This window comes from Malaclemys terrapin, chromosome 2 (assembly GCF_027887155.1).
Source record: "Malaclemys terrapin pileata isolate rMalTer1 chromosome 2, rMalTer1.hap1, whole genome shotgun sequence".
Classification (NCBI taxonomy): Eukaryota; Metazoa; Chordata; order Testudines; family Emydidae; genus Malaclemys; species Malaclemys terrapin.
The window spans coordinates 90,007,196-90,024,310 of record NC_071506.1 but is presented as its reverse complement, the minus strand read 5'-3'; positions in this window follow the sequence as shown (position 1 = coordinate 90,024,310).

Sequence of the window (17,115 nt, the reverse complement as noted above, 5' to 3'; positions counted from 1 at the left end):
TACACCTGTACTGTCCTGGAGATAGTCCATGCATATTTCTGACCAAAACTTCAAACAATCAAAGAGACTGGCCCCAGAGGACAGATCTCAGGGTTTACATGGAGCCCAGTGTGTGTGTGGGGATAGGAATTTTAGAGTCTAGTCAATGCTGAATAGATGCCAGTGCAGTCCAGACATGATTAGTAAATCTTATGTAGTCAGTCTCGGTGCTCTGAGTGAAGGAGGCATCAGGAACGAGGAAAATAATTGTTTTGCTGCCACTAGAGAATCATTCTAAAGAGCATCAGAGACAAAATTATTTTCTGACAAGACCGTTCTTCTGGTTGCGGCTTATACAAAAAATAGTTCTCAGCTTTTTGTGTCCTCTGACAAAAGTGAAAGCAATAATGCTCTATGGCAAAGTATTTGAGTTCTTTCTAAATTGTCAGTCAAGGAAGTGTACTTTTGAGATTAAATATGCTGGTTTGGAAATGAAGGTGATTCATTTCACCATGGGTGACTCGATTCTACATGAGGAGTTTGGAAAGTAAGATCAGTTATACCTTTGCTTTGTTTAGATTCATCAGCTTTACAAATGGGCCACAGTTTTGTCTTTTTCTCTGTCACCTAGTGATAATTTCCTCTCATCCTCTGCCCTTCCCATTGCATCCACTCGCTAACACAGCTCCCATTCATCTGTCACACATGTCCAAACCAACTCAGCATACCGCCTCCAGGCTTCTTGACAAATGATTCTCTCAGATTACATTCACAGAGAGAACAGCATCATTCTTAGCAATCCCATCTAGGTTTAGCACAAACAGTGTAGCAGAAGCTGCCATTCAACAGCCCCCAGCCTATTTTTAAAATGCCAGTCTGATATGCAGTCACAGGCATGGTGGTATTGCCCATTGAAGGAATGCAGTCTCATATTAATTACATTAAAGCAGCTGAAGAGTTACCCCTTTGAGCAGTACACTGTGAAGGATTTTAGTCAAGAATCTGAGTGGGGGGAAGGGACAAATCATCCACTAGACAGGCCATTTCTTTTGGAAAACTTCCTTAAGTATCGAAGCCAAGTCTCTCTCTCTGCAGCGGCTGCATAAGACTGCAGACTATCAGCATTATTGCCATATTGATGATTAAAGGCTTATGTATGCTGAGTATGTAAGAGGTCAGTATAGCCCGTATTCAGGGTTCGTCCCACTACCCGCCCACATTGAAAAATCCATTTCACAGTCCATTTGTTAAACAATATACCCAGAATACTTGAGGGTATTGGATTACATTACATGCTGTCACACAACAAAATGCATTGCTTTGAGGGCGGCTGTGGGGAGGAAGCGCTATTGTAATCTCTGTGAGGGAAATTTTCAGAGAGATTTAGCTTTATTTTGTAAAATGACTTCAATTTAGTACCACAGCTCTACATGGAATTGAAGCTAAAAATGATGTTCAGTGGATCACCTCCATGATATGTTGTCCGTACATTGGCCTTTCTTATTAAGTATTTATATTACAGTACTGCCAAGAGGCCCCAAATAGGATGGGGGCACTGTTGTGATAGGCATGGTGGTATAAATACAGAGGTAGTCTCTTTCTGAAGCACTTCTGTCTAAGATGAGTAACACACAAAGGGTGGGAGAGCATGAGATGATGAAATACATTTTTAGCTCAGTGGTTTGAGCGTTGGCCTGCTAAACCCAGGGTTGTGAGTTCAATCCTTGAGGGGGGCCATTTAGGGATCTAGGGGCAAAAAGAAAAAAAAAAAATCTGTCAAGGACAGTACTTGGTCCTGCTGTGAAGGTAGGGGACTGGACTCGATGACCTTTCAAGGTCCCTACCAGTTCTATGAGATAGGTATATCTTTAGCTTTGCAATTACATGAAAAAAAATTAGACGTCACCAGCAGCCCCTCATCTTAGCCATTGAACTTTGGATGATTTTTTGTAGGAATGTGGCAGGAGTGCATCTTGAGAATGGATTTGAAGAAGTAGTCTCACAGATCATGATAGTCTCAAGGAGTGCCTTCTCTGTAGAAAAGATGGCATAGTACAAAGCACAAAGCTAGTTGTGGGAGGAGTGGACAAGCAAGAGGGTGAGGCTGGCATCCTTGGAGAGAAAGTGGGGAGGGACTGAGGCAATAGGAGATGAGAGTGGATAGATGGGGAGGGTCAGAGTTATGAAGGGCTTTGAAGGTTGGGCCCAGGAGTTTGAACATGATGCAGTTGAACAGGGGAACAAGCAAAATGATTGGAAAAGGAGGAGGATGTCATCAGAGTGATGGGCACTGAAGATAATCTAGGCCAGTGGTGGGCAACCTGCAGCCCATCAGGGTAATCTGATTCCGGGCCATGAGACATTTTGCTAACATTGACCCTCCGCAGGCACAGCCCTCAGCAGTTCCCAGTGGCCGCGGTTCACCATTCCCGGACAATGGGAGCTGCAGAAAATGGCAGCCAGCACGTCTCTGATAGTGTTTCAGTCACATCATGTATGTCACATAGCCACAGTATCTTACATGTAGCAAAACGGAAAAAAAAAAATTCCATCATCCAGAAACAACCATAGATAAGTTTGTGATAAGAACCAGCAGATTACAAACAGAGGTAATTGATGAAAAAATTGCGCAGTTTGTTTATGCAACAAATTCTGCTTTCTGTACGATTGAGAACCCTCACTTCATTAACATGTTTCAGAGTAGCAGCCGAAAGCTTATGCTCTAATAAATTTGTTAGTCTCTAAGGTGCCACAAGTACTCCTGTTCTTCTTTCATTAACATGGTTCAGTCATTAAGACTAGGATACAGTCCACCCAACAGAGCAGATGTTGCAGGCAAATTCCGGAATAAAGTGTATGAAAGAGAAATTGAGCAGTGTGCAAAAGGTCTAGAGGGTAAAATTGTTAACCTGAGTCTTGATGGGTGGAGCAATGTCCACAATGATCCTGTTGTATGTGGTTGTGTGACAACAGAAGAAGGGATGTCTTCCTTACAGAAACAATTGATACATCAGGAAATGCACACACAGCAGAATACTTACAAGAAGTAGCAATAAAAGCTATAACAAACTGTGAAAACAAATTCAAATGTCTAGTACACAGCTTGGTCACAGACAATGCTGCAAATGTATCCAAGATGAGAAGAAATTATTTAGAAGAGAGCTCCAAGCTAATAACATATGGTTGCAGTGCTCATTTGATGCACCTCCTAGCCAAAGACTTCAGTGTTCCAGAAATAAAGGCTAATGTTGTTGAAATTGCAAAATACTTCCGTAACAACCACTTTGCAGCAGTTGCTCTGAAAAAAGTGGGAGGAACCAAGCTAACTTTCCCACAAGACGTGGAACTCAGTAGTGGACTGTTTTGAGCACTATATCAAGAACTGGTCTAATCTGATGATAGTTTGTGAACAAAGTTGTGAAAAAATAGATGGCACTATCACAGCCAAAGTTCTCAACATTGGGCTTAAGAGAAATGTTGAACACTTGCTGAGTACCCTGAAGCTTATTTCTGTAGTCTTGAACAAAATGCGGGGAAATAGCTGTTTTATTGCTGACGCTGTTGAAATTTGGAAGGAACTGAGTGATATCTTAAAAAGAGAAATATGCAATGACCAAGTTAAATTACAAACATTAAAAAAACCCCAATGGGACAAGCACTATCTCCAGCTCATTTTCTTGCAAATATTCTCAATACTCAGTACCAGGGTCAAACCTTAACTGCTGAAGAAGAGGAGTTGGCTATGACATGGACATCCAGCAATTATCCCTCCATAATGCCAACTATAATAAACTTCAGAGCTAAGGGTGAACCATTCAAGAAATATATGTTTGCTGATGATGTTTTAAAGCAAGTCTAACCAGTGAATTGGTGGAAGTCGCTTAAGTACTTGGATTCAGAGACTGTTGAAGTGATAATCTCACTTTTAACAGCAGTAGCTACTTCTGCTGGTGTAGAAAGAATATTTTCTTCCTTTGGACTAATTCATTCCAAACTGAGAAATAGTTTGGCACCTGAAATAGCAGACAGCTGCGGTGGCACAGGAGCCAGCAAACAGAGCTGTAAACAGGGGAGTTTCAGTGGGAGTTTACAAGGGGAATTTGCGGGGAAAACTAAGAGAGCTAGACAGAGGAATAGACAGGCTACTGAAGGGAGTGTGTGATGTTCTGGCAGTGTTCTGATGCTTGTTTGGAGTTTGTTTTGCTGTGGGTGGTGGTGTTTTGGTTTTGTTTGTGTTTCACGGACTAACAGGTTTTAGGTGGGAAGGCTATGACAGATACAGAGGCAGCAGTGGAAGACACAGTGAAAATGACTGGATGTGGAAGCTGCGGAATGTATATGATCCTGGAGGGGGTACCTGAAAAGAGTTTTGTCTGCATGAAGTGCCACCTGATAGAGCTGATGGAAGAAAAGATCCGAGGATTGGAGATGCAGGTAGAAACTCTGATTGAGTTTAGAAGGGGGTTCAAGCAGATAATGGAGCAAAGACATGAGCAGGCTGAAGGGAAAAGCTCAGATTTGCAGATGGAAGCAGGACCAAAGAAGGTTGGGGAGGGGAGACTGCTGGGTGAGGAAAGTGAACAGTGGAAGTATGTGACTAAGAGAACCAGGCAGAGGAAAAGATGGGCTAGTGAAGGAGAAATAGAGCTCAGGAACAGGTTTGTGGAGTTGGAAAATGAAGAAGGGGCACAGCAGGTGGTCGCTGAAGGTAAGAGGGCAAAGAAGAAGAGAAGAGCAGCTAGTCCTATAGGAAGAGGGGAAGAGTCAATGGAGATAACACCACCAAATATGAGCCCCAGGAGGTTACGGGATGGATAGCAGAGAATTGCAAGGGACAATAGGAATTGAGAGGACTTGCAGCCAGAGGGAACAGGGGATAGACCGGAGAATCGCACCATCACCAGGAAAAGGCAGGTCTACGTGATTGGGGGCTCCTTACTGAGAAGAATAGACAGGCCTGTAATTAGAGCTGATCTGGAGAACAGAAGGGTGTGCTGTCTGCTGGGTGCTAAGATACAAGATGTGGACCTGAGGCTGAAGAGGATCCTAACGGGAGCGGGAAAGAATCCACTGATTGTCCTTCATGTGGGAACAAATGGTACGGCTAGATTCTCGCTGGAACGTATCTAGGGAGACTATGCCAGGCTGGGGAAGACGCTTAAGGAAATCGAGGCTCAGGTGATCTTTAATGGGATTCTGCCTTTTCCTAGAGAAGGGCAACAAACGTGTGACAAGATTATGGCGATCAACAGATAGCTCAGGCAGTGGTGCTATAAGGAGGGCTTTGGGATGTTTGGCCACTGGGAAGCATTCATGGACAGAGGACTGTTCTCTTGGGATAGACTTCACCTGAGTAGGGAGGGAAATAGACTTCTAGGATGGAGGCTGGCACAACTGATTAAGAGAGCTTTAAACTAGGAATTTGGGGGAGATGGTTAGGAGATGTCCAGGTAATCTCCACGCCGGAATTTAACATTGAGAGGGAAGAAAATGAAGTAAGAAAGGATACAGCCCTGGGTATAAGAATGAACATAAGGAGGAAGAGTAGTGTAGATACCAGTCTAATAGGTGATACTGGTGGTAGAATGTCTGAGCCTAATCGGGTAAAGAATGTCACTGAAGCCAAATGGCAAAAATTAAGATGTCTGTACACTAATGCAAGGAGCCTAGGTAACAAAATAGAGGAACTAGAGCTACTGGTGCAGGAAGTGAAACCAGATATTATAGGGATAACAGAAACATGGTGGAATAGTAGTCATGACTGGAGTACAGGTATTGAAGGGTATGTGTTGTTTAGGAAAGACAGAAATAAAGGCAAAGGAGTGTAGTAGCAGTAGCATTGTATATTAATGATGAGGTAGACTGTAAAGAAATAAGAAGTGATGGAATAGATAAGACAGAGTCTGTCTGGGCAAAAATCACGTGGGAAAAGAAAGCCTCCCCTGGGATAGTGCTTGGGGTGTGCTACAGACCACCGGGATCCGATTTGGATATGGATAGAGACCTTTTTAATGTTTTTAAATAAAGTAAACACTAATGGGAATTGTGAGATCATGGGAGACTTTAACTTCCCAGATATAGACTGGAGGACAAGTGCTAGTCATAATAATAGGGCTCAGATTTTCCTGGATGCGATAGCTGATGGATTCCTTCACCAAGTAGTTGCTGAACCAACAAGAGGGGATGCCATTTTAGATTTAGTTTTGGTGAGTAGTGAGGACCTCATAGAAGAAATGGTTGTAGGGGACAACCTTGGTTCGAGTGATCATGAGCTAATTCAGTTCAAACTAGATGGAAGGATAAACAAAAATAGATCTGGGATTAGGGTTTTTGATTTCAAAAGGGCTAACTTTAAAGAATTAAGGAAATTAGTTAGGGAAGTGGATTGGACTGAAGAACTTGTGGATCTAAAGGCAGAGGAGGCCTGGAATTACTTCAAGTCAAAGTTGCAGAAACTATCAGAAGCCTGCATCCCAAGAAAGGGGGGAAAATTCATAGGCAGGAGTTGTAGACCAAGCTGGCTGAGCAAGCATCTCAGAGAGGTGATTAAGAAAAAGCAGAAAGCCTACAAGGAGTGGAAGATGGGAGGGATCAGCAAGGAAAGCTACTTTATTGAAGTCAGAACATGTAGGAATAAAGTGAGAAAGGCCAAAAGCCATGTAGAGTTGGACCTTGCAAAGGGAATTAAAACCAATAGTAAAAGGTTCTATAGCCATATAAATAAGAAGAAAACAAAGAAAGAAGAAGTGGAATCGCTACACACTGAGGATGGAGTAGAAGTTAAGGATAATCTAGGCATGGCCCAATACCTAAACATTTGCCTCGGTCTTTAACGAAGCGCTTAGGGACAAATGGGAATGAGGATATGGAGGTAGATATTATCACATCCGAGGTAGAATCTGAACTTGAACAGCTTAATGGGACTAAATTGGGGGGCCCAGATAATCTTCATCCAAGAATATTAAAGGAACTGGCACATGAAAGTGTAAGCCCATTAGCAAGAATTTTTAATGAATCTGTAAACTCACGGGTTGTACCGTATGACTGGAGAATTGCTAACGTAAGAAAGGAAAAAAAAGTGACTACAGGCCTGTTAGTTTGACATCTGTAGTATGCAAGGTCTTGGAAAAAAATTTGAAGGAGAAAGTAGTTAAGGACATTGAGGTCAATGGTAATTGGGACAAAATACAACATGGTTTTACAAAAGGTAGATTGTGCCAAACCAACCTGATCTCCTTTTGAGAAGGTAACAGATTTTTTAGACAAAGGAAATGCAGTGGATCTAATTTACCTCGATTTCATTAAGGCATTTGATACAGTTACACATGGGGAATTATTAGCTAAATTGGAAAAGATGGGGATCAATATAAAAATTGAAAAGTGGATAAGGAACTGGTTAAAGGGGAGACTACAACGGGTCATACTGAAAGGCGAACTGTCAGGCTGGAGGGAGGTTACTAGTGGAGTTCCTCAGGGATCAGTTTTGGGACCAATCTTGTTTAATCTTTTTATAATTGACTTGGCACAAAAAGTGGGAATGTGCTAATAAAGTTCGCAGATGACACAAAGCTGGGAGGTATTGCTAATACAGAGAAGGACCGGGATATCATACAGGAAGAGCTTCATGACCTTGTAAACTGGCCTAATAGTAATAGGATGAAATTTAATGAAAGTGCAAGGTAATGCATTTAGGGATTAATAACAAGAATTTTTGTTATCAACTGGGGACTTATCAGTTGGAAGTAACAGAGGAGAAGGACCTCGGAATATTGGTTGATCACAGGATGACTAGGAGCCGCCAATGTGATATGGCCGTTAAAAAAGCTAATGTGGTCTTTGGATGCATCCGGCGAGGTATTTCCAGTAAAGATAAGGAGGTGTTAGTACCGTTATACAAGGCACTGGTGAGACCTCGTCTGGAATACTGTGTGCAGTTCTGGTCTCCCATGTTTAAGATGGATGAATTCAAACTGGAACAGGTGCAGAGATGGGCTACTAGGATGATCCAAGGAATGGAAAACCTGTCTTATGAAAGGAGACTCAAAGAGCTTGGCTTGTTTAGCCTAACCAAAAGAAGGCTGAGAGGAGATATGATTGCTCTTTATAACTATATCAGAGGGATAAATACCAGGGAGGGAGAGGAATTATTTAAGCTTAGTACCAAGGTGGACACAAGAACAAATGGATATAAGCTGGACATTAGGAAGTTTAGACTTGAAATTAAATGAAGATTTCTAACCATTAGAGGAATGAAGTTCAAAGAGGAGTGGTGGAGTCAAAAGACATATCTGGCTTCAAGACTAAGCTTGATAAGTTTATGGAGAGGATGGTATGATGGGATAGCCTAATTTTGGCAATTAATTGGGATCTGAGTTACTACAGAGAATTATTTCCTGGGTGTTGGCTGATGAGTCTTGCCCACATGCTCAGGGTTTAGCTGATCGCCATATTTGGGGTCGGGAAGGAATTTTCTTCCAGGGCAGATTGGCAGAGGCCCTGGAGGTTTTTCGCCTTCCTCTGTAGCGTGGGGCATGGGTCACTCGCTGGAGGATTCTCTGCACCTTGAGGTCTTTAAACCACAATTTGAGGACTTCAATAACTCAGACATAGATTAGGGGGTTTGTTACAGGAGTGGGTGGGTGAGATTCTGTGGCCTGTGTTGTGCACAGGTCTGACTAGATGATCATAATGGTCCCTTCTGACCTTAAAGTCTATGATTCTATGAAAGCTTGTTTTTCTTTTCCAGATTATGATCAAACAGGAAAATGAAGATGAAGACGACGGAGTTAGCTGCAGAAGTCAATATTTTAAGTTTCTCATTATTGACCTGGCTGACAGTTGAGCTAATTTTTTTTAAAATATTTAATTTAACTATTTTAGTTAAAAACAATTTTAACAAAAACAAACCTGATTTAAAAAAACCTGAATGTTTAACTACATTCAAAAATTCATATGCTTGTTTTGTTAAAATATTATGTTTGCTGTTGGAGAAAAAAAATCCAGAATACATAACATTGTTGCTTTATGTCTGGTGATGTTCTACTCCTAATACAGCATGGCAAGAAAATCCTCCAAATATTAATGATTAACCTGTTGAACTGGAAATAGTTTGCATCCCAATGACTTCATAAATATCTGCTTCAATTACCTTTGGTAAATGAAATAACCAGACAATCATTCATTTTCTGATATAGCTGTAAAACTAATCTGAAAAGTTTTAAAAATAAATCACCTTTAAAATGTATAGGGTGTACCTTCTAAAAATGAAACCTACATTTATCTCTGAGTTGTGAAGAATATGTATTAAGGTTCTAACAACCAACAAGAATGCACTTTTATGTAGAAAACCAGGATTAAATCGAGTCTTCCTGACTAGTGATTTAAATCAATCATGATTTGATTTAAATCAAATCTACCCTGTCGGGAAATCATTGGGATAAATATGGTAAAGTTGTGTAAGCAGATGAGAAAAAGTGAAAATGGAGAAGAGGAGGGACCAAGGACAGAGGCCTGTGGAGGCCCCCAAGACAATAACAGAGGGGAGGAGGAGAACTGCTGAAAAAATGACCAGGGAAGTGAAGCTTAAAGTACAGATGTGCTCTGAAAGGTGACCATAGAGAATGGAAGCTTCTTACTCAACAGATTTGCTCCCTGTGTAGATTCAGTCAGAGCTGCTGACTTCAGTGACAAATTTTTTTTTACTGCTTTGCACTCTTGTGACAACTGCGGAGCCAGCACTGCTGAGTTTACTTCTTATATATTAACAGAATTGTTTACTAAATTCCACCCGGTTACCATGGCCATAATTTGGCTTGGAGAATTTAAAAAAGAAAATGTTTATGATGCTTAAGAAAGACAGAATGATAGCTTAACTCTCAGATCCCAGGCTGAGGGCTTGTCTACATGGGGACATTGACCGGAATAGCTATTCTGGAATAAGCTATTCTGTAATAACTATTTTGCAATAGCTTCTCATCTGAAATCTCTATTCTGAATGTCCACATAGTTAGCTATTCAGGAATAGCTTCTTCCACAATAGCTATTCCAGTCCACTTTTGTGTGTAATCAAGCCCCCAGTCAGCAGGGCTGGCAGTCAGAAAAAACAACCTTTTCTGCAAATTAAGGACATTTGATACAGAAGTTTCTGATGTGGAAACCTACAATGCCATTTCCATAGTCATTTTTGAGAACAGAACACAATGCAGTAAATATTGCTGCAGACTTTGTACTTGCCCAGTACAATAACCAGTCAATAGTCCCTTTCATTCATTCACCACAGTGAAAGGCATGCATCTATGTATTCTCTTTTAGTTGCAAATATTAGAAATTTGGGCTGGAGGAGGAGAGAGAAGAGATATTTAAAAACGCAAATTGCTAAATAAAGAACTTGCAAACCAAACAGCTTGTTCCTGCAATGTAAGCTGCTTTACTTTCCTATAGCCATAAAAATTCCTATCAAATAAGTGATTGAGTACATAGAATAATGAGATTAGTCAGAAATAGTTAAACCAAACTGGACTGTAACCATTAGTCAAGGGCCCACTACGTGTGATATATCTTTCATCAATAATGAAAAAGACCAACCCACTAAAGGCAGAGTGAGTAAGAAGCAATTTTTTTTAAATAATTTGTACTTGAATAGCACCTTACAGCTGAAGATTTCAAAGTGCTTTATAAACATTAATTAAGACTCACAACAAACCTGTGATGTGGATAATGATACTGAAAAAGGTATCAAGGACTGATTTATCCAGTTTATACTTACTAAAATAATTAAAACTTGTGTTTCCCTTTCAGTTTAGGTAGTTTAATTTATTTTATGTTGGAACCAGGTAGGGTGCTTCATGCTGGCTCCAGAATGTATTAGACCATGTTGTATTTTCAATAAAGTTACATTTTGTTTGATTCCCTATACAAATGTGAAAACAACACCATTTCAGTACACTCTATCAAACAAAAATAGAGACAGTACAAACAGTGAGCAAAGCTGCTTAATCTAGGAAAGATTAAGAGCAGATTCTACTGTGCACAACGTTGAGTGATGAGTATCCTTAGAAAATCCTTAAAATAGATAAACATATTCAATGGGGGAAGGGATAGCTCAGTGGTTTGAGCATTGGCCTGCTTAAACCCAGGGTTGTGACTTCAATCCCGGGGCCATTTAGGGATCTGGGGCAAAAATCTGGGGACTGGTCCTGCTTTGAGCAGGGGGTTGGACTAGATGACCTCCTGAGGTCCCTTCCAATCCTATGATGATTATTCAATAAATAGTGTGTACCATAAGCTTTGATTAAAAATATATCAACCTGGCTTCGTCTACATAAAGCTGGAGTTTATCTTGGCAAACACCAGATTCTAGGGCTATTCAGAAAGTCTTCACAGACAGTTACTATGGATTTCAATGACTGATTATATTGTTTAGTGCCCAGCTTTGTAGATTGCTTTTTTCTTTCTAGCCTGTTCTTTTTGTTTTTATTATTTTCTTGGTGATGAGCAGTGCCATTTAGGCTCCCAATCCACTATTACTCAGGTGTCTAAATCCCAGTTTTAGGCTCCTCTGTGATTGACAAAATTCCCACCAAACCCTGTAGGCACCTAAACTCACTCAGTGCCTAAGTTTTCAGGGTGAAAGTTCCCTAGGCACCTAAGTTTCTGCCTGTGGGCATGTGCACTGCTGCCTCATTCTAAACATCCGGACATGTATCTCCCACCTAAGCCTCAAAACAATTCATGAACTGGGGGTAAGATAGGCATTCAGCTGCCTATCTTGTGTGTGGAGCTCAATCTAGTAGCCAGGAGGCCACCTACTGGATTTGGTCCCATTCAAAATCTGGCCAGAGAAGGAAGTGGAGGCGGTGCCCACCTTATAACTTTTAGCCCCGTGTTTAAAGCACTCTGCTGGAATGAGAGGAAGAATCTGAACAGGGGTCTCCCACATTTCAGGAGCGTGCTCTAACCACTGAGCTATTTTTGCTTGCTGTCTCTCTCCCTCTGTTGCACAGTGGATAAATATTTAAATAGTCATTGGGCCAGAGAGAGAATGAGAATGACTCTGTAGTTCAGTTGTTAGGGCACCCACTTAGAAGGTGGGAGATCCAGGGTCCAGTCCTCTTGCTCCAATCATGCTTTCATTATTTATCCACAGTGGAACCGCTTCAACAGGAGAGACTGAGGGAGCCCCAGATCCAAATATCCCAGGGCTGAGTGCTTAGAGCACACGCCTGAGAGGTGGGAGAATCCTGTTAAAATACTTTCTCTCCTTCTAACATAGGGGCAAATTGAACCTGGGTCTCCCATGTCCCAGGTGAGTGCTCCAACTCCTGGGCAAAAAGTTATAACGTGGACACTACCACCTCCTCTGCCTCCCACCCCCATTTTGTGTGGAGCAGGGCAGGTGCATAATTCATTCCCTCCGGAAATGCCTTCTGTGCTTAAGCCATCTGATTCCAGAAGACAGGGTCCTGTTTCTGGATCGCTAAACAGAGATAGGTACTTAAGACTGGATTGCAGGGAGATGCCTATTTCTGTGAGCGGGGTGAGGTTTAGGCAGGGCCGGCTCCAGGGTTTTGGCCGCCCCAAGCAGCCAAAAAAAAAAAAAAAAAAAAAAGCCACGATTGCGATCTGCGGCGGCAATTCAGCGGGAGGTCCTTCACTCTGAGCGGGAGTGAGGGACCGTCCACCGAATTGCCGCCCAATAGCTGGACCTGCCGCCCCTCTCCGGAGCGGCCGCCCCAAGCTTGCCTGGCTGGTGCCTGGAGCCAGCCCTGGGTTTAGGACACATACTGTCATCAGTATCTCCCATTGGTTAGTTTAGGAGGCTCCCTGCCCAGCCTTTCTGGATTGCATTCTAAGGTGCCTCTCTCTCCCCCTTCATTGTATAGGGAATTTATGTGCCTAACTCAGGCTTTGTGGATTGCTGCGTTGTTCCTGTGATTTTCTAGGTGCCATGACGCTCAGCTTTGCAACACTCAAGCCCCTTGAACTGGCCCTCAATGCCTTTCCTAAAGCCAGAAACATAGGAAAATAATTGGGTTTTTGGTTCCCCTACAAGGGGACAGACCTGGCCCAATAAGAATCACAAAATAATAGTCTATTTCGGCAGGTCTTAATCCAACAAAACTGCCACAAAAGCCAATTGCAGTTTTGCTCATTTAAGGTTTGTAGAATTTGGAACAATAGTGGTAGATTAATTAAAAACATATCCAAGGGAAACAGAATAAAGGCCTGATGTCAGTCCTTGGCTAGCCAGGTTTGGATCTTTTACTGCAATGAAATGCATATATCCATGCAGTCAAATAAGAGCCATTGAGTGAGGGGCACATGACCACAGGAATTTTTCCCATTATGTATTATAAAATGGATTGGATCCTCTGATCTCAGCTCCCTTTCTTGGAAGCAGTGACCCACAACTGAGATATCCCAGGCTCCCCCTACCCTGCCACATTCAGTACTGAGCAAAGCTGTACTTTACAGCTGAGCTTTGGTAAACCTAAATACAGCTGGAGGGAGACAAGTATCTTTATCCCCCTTATGCAGAAGGAGAAATTTGGTGACATGAGTTGTTGAAGGTCATAAAGTGACCCCCAGAGGCAGGGTTGGAAGTCCACAACCATGCTCAGTCCACAAAAGTGGACAATTACCTCATTTCTATAAATCCAGCATTAGGGAGCTGCCTGTGGCAGACCTGCTGCACAGATGGATCTGTTAATATTCCTGAATATTTCAGGAACAAAGTATTCACAAGATAAAAATAAACTCCTCACCCAGACCACCACACACCCCTATCTATGCATGAGTTAAGTAATTTTAAACATTACCTCATACACCTACTTGCAGTATACAAAATCATGGTTATGAGTATTCTAAGTTCACTTGACGAAGAATGTGTTTTTTCCCATTTGAAACAATTTATAAAATATGTGCATCTTTGCTGCTATTTTGTTACTAATTCAGCAAAGAGGTTAGCACAGAAATAGGGTCAAGTGAAGTCAAAGGAATTAAATAAAACTTTTTGACCTTAATTTTTAAAATTTTCTTTGTATGAATTAAACGTATGCACAGTTCACCTGCTGACGTATGACCACCAATATGGCACAATTGCCCCCAAAGTAATAAATTAATGATCTACATTAAATTTTTGGCTAGCATTGCTCTGCACTAGTAACAGGGGTTCTGCAGTATTAGAGGTACTCTCTGGACAAGCTGTCTAGCTAAGACCCTTTCTCCCAGTCTCTGCCAAACGGCATGATAAAAGGTATATGAAAGCCACTAGAAGTCAGTGTCATCCAACATTTCTCCCTTACAGAAAGAATTCACATGTACAGACTGTAAGTTGTTCCTGGGTATGTAACTATCACTACTGCAGGCACATTCAAATGAAAATAGGAGAAAGATGAAGGAATAGGACTATTAATGAGGAAGAAGAGCAAAGAATGGATGACACAGAAGGCTTCTGAAGCATTTATAATGCCCCTATTGCTTCAGTCTTCACTAAAAAGGTTAATTGTGACCAGATGTTTAACAATTAACCAGGGGGAAGGAACACAAGCCAGAATAGGGAAAGAACAGTTTAAAAAGTATTTAGTTAAGTTAGATGTATTCCTGATGAAATCAATCCTAAAGTACTTAAAGAACTAGCTGAAGCAATCTCTGAACTATTAGTGATTATGTTTGAGAACTCTCTGAGAACAGTTGATGTCACAGAGGACCGGAGAAGGTCAAACATAGTACCTATCTTTAAAGGGGCAGGGGGAAAATCTGGGAGAGTTATAGACTAGTCTCCTAATTTTGATACCTGGAAAGATACTGGAATAGTGATAAGAAATAATCAAAATGGATCTGTCAAGAACAAATCAGGCCAAGCTAATCTACTTTCCTTCTTTGACAGGCTAACCAGCCAAGTGGATGGTGGAAAGCAATAGATGAAAAGTTTTCACTAATATTCAACCTAACTATAAGGATATTTAAGCACTTGAACACTTTACCTAGGGAGGTTATGGAATCACCATCATTGGATTTTAGGAACAGGTTAGACAAATAGCTGTAAGGCATGATCTAGGTATACTTAATACTATTTCAGCTTGGGGCCAGGAATGGAAATGGACTAGATGACCTCTTGAGGTCCCTTTCAGGCCTGTATTTCTGTTTCTAGAAAACAGTTTGTCTGTATGCAGTACAAAGCCAGTAACATTTCAGTATAAAAGAAATAAGCCCAAATGTTAGTTGAGCTATAGCCCAATGCAGTCCATAGGTTTCTACGGCTATGTCTGTTGCAGTTATCTCCATAGCTGTTTCACTATTGGTGTCAAGATATCAAAAATGTATGACTAATGTTTAAGATTGCATCTATGATAGTGTATTAGACTTTAAGGCCAGAAGGGACCATCATGATCTTCTAGTCTGACTTTCTGCACATTGAAGGCCACAGAACCTCACCTACCCACTCCTGTAATAGGCTCATAATCTCTTGCTGAGTTATGGAAGTCCTCAAATTTTGATGTAAACACCTCAAGTTACAGGAAGTCACCATGTACTCTAGTTCAAACCAGGAAGTGACCTGCACCCCATGCTGCAGAGGAGGGCAACCCCAAATATGGCCAACAATTTGACTTTGAGCATGTAGGCAAGACTCATCAACTAGACACTTGGGAGAGAATTCTCTGTAGTAACCCAGAGCCCTCCCTGTCTAGTGTCCCATCTTCAGATGTTGGAGGTATTTGCTAATAGCAGTTGCAGATGGGCAATCTCATACCATCCCTTCCATAAATTTATCAAACTCAGTCTTGAAACAAGAGGGGGGAATTACATATTACAGCAGCTTCTCTATATATCCTTTAGGGCTAATCCACATGGAGTACTCTTGTTTAGAAATCTTCCCCCCTCAGAATTCAAGCAGCAGAGAGATAAAGTTCCTCTTGTCAGGGATTTTATTGCCTTCCCCCAAAGTTCAAGATGATGGAATGACTCCACCTGCACATCTCCTCTTCATGGGTGCATGTGGGAGGAGGGATCAATCAACAAAGTCTTTATCCTTTGATGATTCACAACAGCTCATTTGATTTCAATGGGCCTTTTTCTGTGCAGGACCTAACACCTTCTGTAGGAAGCCAGCCTTTACATCAGTGGTCTCCAAACTGTGAGATGCACTCAGGGTGGAGGGGCCCCACCCTGCCCCTAGCTCTGCTCTGGCCTGGCTCCCAACCACAGTTTCAAGGGGCAGCTGGGCACACATTCAGATTCCATTAGGGGTAAGGGCGGGGGGGGGGGTGCAATGGAAAGTTTTGGAACATCAGCTTTACATTAATGAATGCTTCTTTCTTGTTTGAAGATACAAAAGTTTACATGCAAACACTCAATATGACCATGTAACATGAGGTATAGATGTTAAGTGAAATTAATACAGTCAGCATCCTACAAGCACTTCATAAAGTCATTTTTATAAATCTAATACCTATTTTAATAATACTAACAGCCAGCTGAGTCAGACTGGTTTCCAGCTATGCATTCAGCAGTGTTCATTTGGGGCCTAGAGACCTTGGCATGAGCTGGCATCTGATCTACCAGCATCACACATTCCCATTTTGTGCACCAAGGTCATTAATGAAAATGTTAAATAAGACTGGGCCCAAGATGAATCCTTGAGGAACTTCACTAGTAACTTCCCTCTAGCCTGATCTTTCAGCATAACTGATTGGAGTCTACTATTTAACCAGTTCTTTGCTCACCTTTCAGTTCATTAATCCCCATCTCTCTAATTTAATTAATAATTTCCCACATGGAACTGTAACAAATGCTTTACTGTAATCCAGATAGATTAGATCTATTGCATTTCCTTTGGCTAGAAAATCAGTTATCTTCTCAAAAAGAGAGCAGGTTGGTCTGGCACAAACTACCATGTTGTATTTTATCTGAATTACCTTTTATCTCTATGTCCTTAACTCCCCTATCTTTCAAAATGTGTTTCAAGACCTTACATACAATTTAGGTCAAACTAACAGGCCTGTAATTTGCTGGCTTACTTTTTTTTCTTCCTTTCTGAAATATGGGTACTATATTTGCAATTCCAGTCATAGGGTATGACCCCTAAATTTTATGGATTCATTACCAATCCTTTTTATTGGGCTTCCAATTTCATGT